Genomic DNA, 4,823 nt, shown 5'->3' with positions numbered 1-4,823 from the left:
TCCTGATGTCACTTATCTCTGCTTTCCTAGGATATTAGTCTGTTTGTGTATATTCTTGTTATCCAATCTATACTAATAAAAGACAAACATGTAAATTGACCATACCTTTGCTATGCCTTAATCCACGCCCACCTGGCAATCAGAGCAACTGTATGCAAATTAACCCAACCAAGATGGCGGCCAGAAGCCACGGAGCTGGAGCAAGTAAGAGGCTTGGTTGCCCCAATGATGGGGGAAGCCAAGCTTCCCGATTGCTGCAGCAGGCTCTGAGCTCCACTGAAAGCAACAAAGGTTCAATTAGAGAAGATAAATAAACCCCAGATACCTGCTTTCAGCTGGCCGTGGCCACGGAGCTGGAGTGAGCAGCAGGCTTCACTCCCACCAGCCCTGGCCAGCTTTGAGCTCCTCTCAAGGCTACAAAGTTTCAATTATAGAAGGTAAATAAATCCCAGAATAAAAAAATAAAAGAAAAAAAGAGATGCTGGGAGCTTCCATCACCAGGGGGCTTGGCCAGCCTGAAAACGGCCTTCAGCCCCTCATCCAGACTGGCCAGGCATCCCAGTGGAGACCCCCCATCCTAAAGGGGGCGTGGCTGAAAGGACAGAACAGGACTGATAGCTGTGTCCTTAACCCCTCTTCCAAGAAAAAGCCTCAGAATGTATCAGTTACTCAGCCTGCCCTTATCTCCGCCAATGGGAAAGTGGGGAAAACTAGCCCAAGGCCAAGAGTATGCTAGCCACGCCCTGTCTTTGTGTAACCAGACCCTAGCTGCATCCTGGCCTTGCATCACTAGCCCCCGAACCTCACTCAACCAACCAGAATCGGCCAAATCAGTGGTCAGAGTGTGCCCCCACCCCCCGACCCTAAGCCCTATAAATTCTTTGTTCTCTTGGGACTTGGGGCTCTCCCTTGCATCCAGTAACGGAGGCGGGGGGTGGGGACCAAGTCCCGGGCTTGAATAAAAGACTCTATGCTTTTGCATCGGACTCGGCTCCCTAGTGGTCTGTCGTGGGGGATTTTGAAATATGGACATAACATGGCCAGCCTGAAAACAGCCATCAGTCCCTCACCCAGGCTGGCCACACTTCCATGGGGTGAGGGTCCCCACTCGGGGGGGGGGGGACTTGACCAGCCTGCAAACAGCCATCAGCCCCTCACCCAGGCTGGCCAGGCAGCCCAGTGGGGACGCCCACCCTGAAGGGGATGTGACCAGCCTGCAAACACCCATCAGCCCCTCACCCAGGCTGGTGAGGCACCCCAGTGGGACCCCTACCCTGATCCAGCAAACCAGCCGGCCCCCACCCATGCACCAGGCCTCTCTCCTATATAGTAAAAGGGTAATATGCAAACTGACCCTATAGCAGAACGACTGGGAATGACTGGTCACTATGACACACACTTACTACCAGGTGGAAGACGTTCAATGCAGGAGCTGCCCCCTGGTGGTCAGTGCGCTCCCACAGGGGGAGCTCTGCTCAGCCACAAGCCGTGCTGATGGCTGCCAGTACAGGAGTGGTGGTGGGAGCCTCTTCCGCCTCCTCAGCAGCACTAAGGATGTCTGACTGCAGCTTAGGCCTGCTCCCCGCTGGCAAGTGGACATCCCCCGAGGGCTGCCGGGCTGCCAGAGAGATGTCTGACTGCCAGCTTGGGCCCGATCCCCCAGGGAGTGGGCCTAAGCCAGCAGGTGGACATCCTCCGAGGGTTCCCAGACTGCAAGAGGGCATAGGCAGGGCTGAGGGACCCCCCAGGTGCACAAATTTTTGTTCACAGGGCCTCTAGTGTTTTATTATACATTAACCTAGTATGTCCTCCTCTTGCTCAAATGTGACTCAGGTTCCAAAATTACCTTTTGTTTAATCCCTACAACTATCAGTCCTGCCTTCCAATTGCCTGAGTTAGAGATAATGTATTTGTCTGGACATAGTATAGGCTCTGGCATAAAAAAAGAAATGGTGAACTTTGTATTAATAAAAATGTTCTTAGGTATTCCAAGAACTTTTCTTGTACAAATTATTATTACAGTATCTGTAAAATGTGTCTTAAAAACTTATATGATGATATACCTACCTGGCAGGGGAGCTACCATGATCATGAAGATGATTTTCCCAGGGCGAGGCCTATCCATTGCACTCCGGATGTGCTGACCGCTGAGATTTCCCCAAATGTGGGAAATTCGACTGCATAATTTGTGGTAGTAGGGGACTGCATTTGTGCTCTCCCCTTAAAAAAAAAAAAAAAAAAAAAAAAACAAAACAAAACAAAACAAAAAAACCACTTATATGATAAGTGCAATTTACACATTATAAACTGTGTATCTAATTTTCTCATTTTAAAAAATCACATGAAGAAGTCCACAAAGTATTATAATTATTATCCGGAAGAAACTGAGACCAAGAAAGATAAAGTGACTCGTTCCGCACCACAGTGTAATTAGGAACAGAGTCAATGACGGTCTTTTTAGACTCAATGATGTGCCCCTTTATCACACTGTGCTGACAGCACAAGCAAGTCCTGATGCTTCAGTTTTCTGTCTCCACATCCTCTCCATCTGGCTGACTCCACATAAAGAAGCCTCATTTCCTCCTTTCTCTTCAGGCACTCACAGTTTCTATTCTGGGTGTCTTTGTGTTTATTTAACATTCTCTAATAGTTGGGATTTTCTCTGGCTGTATATTTTACCATTGACATTATTTTCTAAAGGGTTTACTGCAATTTGGGCTAAAATTTGGGCTGAAGCTCAAATTTCAATAAAATCCACAGAAAGCAGGTAGAATTGAGAGCAGGCAATCATGACCATATTTTCTTAAGACAATGATTGTTTTTAATAATGAACATGTAATTCTGATCAATGAACTGTGAGAGGAAATGGGCTTGAAAGGATCCTGAGACATTGTCCTCACTCTTGATAAAGAACAAAAATACATGTTATTCTCTCTCCCTGTCTTTAAATATTGCCAGTTACATGTAACACTTGGATCTCCACAAAAACAAGTCTTCCACCAAGAATAGCAGAGGAGCAAGGTGGATTAATCTGATAAGTGAACTAAATCTGGAAGCACTTTATCTTTGGACTTTGTTAGGTGCAATAATAAATACCCATATTGCCTGGCTAGTGTGGCTCAGAGGTTGAGCATCAACCTATGACCCAAGAGGTCAAGGTTCAATTCCAAGTCAGGGCACATGTCTGGGTTTTGGGCTTGATCCCCAGTAGGGAGTGTGTTGGACCCTGCCGATTAATGATTCTTTTTATCATTGATGTTTCTATCTCTCTCTCCCTCTCTCTTCCTCTCTGAAATCAATAAAATATATTTTTTAAAATAAATAATAAATACCCTTATTGATCTAATCAGTTTTCGTGTGGTTTCCAATAGCTGCAGCCATAGCACTGCAAATTGATGTAGTTAGGATGAGCCTTACTAGGAAACACGGCTATTCATGGGAATGTAAAAAATTGATATTTTATCAACCCAAGGAAAACTGTTTTGAACAATTTAGAGAAAAGTAGCACATTTCATTCTAAATCATATTTTTCCTTAATCAATTGATCCTTCACACTGTGGTCAAAATGATAACACATAAACTAAATCTCTTCAAATTAAAATTCTCATAAGACTTTCCAAAGCTGTTACCTACAGCAGTGTTTCTCACTCATGGCTGAACATTTTAATAACTTGGGGAGAATTTTAGAAATAATAATGCCTGAGTTTCCCTCAGAGATTCTGACATACTTGGTCTGGGTATGGCCTGGGTATCATGATTTAAATGTGCATCGAAGGTTGAAAATCTCTTCCCTAGAGATGAATTCAATTACATTAGGGTGAGACCTGGACGTTATATGCTTTTTACTTTACTTAAAGTATCCAGGTGATTATAAATTAGCCAGGATTGAGAAACATGGACTTATGAGGAAAAGTATAAATTACTTACATAGATATAATACATTTTATTTTCTGTCTTCACATATTTTCAAAATTTCTTCCTTAACAAGGCCTACTCCCTCAGTCTATGTTCCAGTTACCCTACATCAAGAATTTTGTTCCACTTCATGTAACAGAAGAACTAAAAACCAGTGGCTTAAACAGAATGGAAATGTATCTTCTTTTTCCTACTTAGGAAAAATGTTTTAAGGTATGCATTGATGGCTCTAAGTTGTTATCAGAGTCCCACACAAACCGGAATTTTTCACCTCACTGGACAGAACTTAATCATATGGATAAATCCAGCTACAAGGGAGACTGACCACATTGCCCTTACAAACAAAACCAGTGTTAAAATAAATGGGAAATAGAGAATAGATATGGGTTGGCAACTAGCCCTATATACCAAACCACATAAAATTTCCCCCAAACAGCATGGTTCTTTTGTTCCTATGTGACTTTATTCAACTCTCAAGCAATTACTTGCCTTTCAAGTCTCAGCTCAACTTTCAGATTAGCTGCAAGACTCTCAACTCCCCTATTTCATGTAAAATTGATTATTCTACCCACTTTCTTATACAAACCTATCTTACCACTGAAGAAATTGCATTGCATTTATATATTTACACTATCCTCTCTCCTTAAAGAACTGCTAGCTTATTGAGGACAAAGAGAGTTTTAAAATACAAGTAATTCTAGCATTTAAAGATACTGTAACTATATCACTGGGGGTCAAACTTGGGTCTACAACTTATTTTCTGTGTGAAAAATTGAGGTAAGTTACATAAATCTCAGTATCTCAGTTTCCCTATCTGTAATTTTATATTTCAGTAAAATAAACAGTACTTATTTAATCAAGTTCTTAGGAGGGTGAAATGACATAGTAAACATAAAGCACTTCGAATA

The 4,823-nt window shown here is 42.8% G+C and overlaps 1 non-coding gene across 1 annotated transcript; it reads left to right on the top strand.

Annotated features, from left to right (window-relative positions):
• The first annotated feature begins 2,059 nt into the window (after positions 1-2,059).
• On the top strand, positions 2,060-2,223 carry LOC118652318. The gene has a single exon (XR_004966569.1). It is a non-coding gene; the product is annotated as a U1 spliceosomal RNA (small nuclear RNA).
• The last annotated feature ends 2,600 nt before the right edge of the window (positions 2,224-4,823 follow it).

The sequence above is a fragment of the Myotis myotis genome, unplaced genomic scaffold, assembly GCF_014108235.1.
Source record: "Myotis myotis isolate mMyoMyo1 unplaced genomic scaffold, mMyoMyo1.p scaffold_m19_p_3, whole genome shotgun sequence".
Taxonomy (NCBI): Eukaryota; Metazoa; Chordata; class Mammalia; order Chiroptera; family Vespertilionidae; genus Myotis; species Myotis myotis.
Note: the sequence above shows the minus strand (reverse complement) of the source record. Positions and strands in the feature narration are given on the sequence as shown.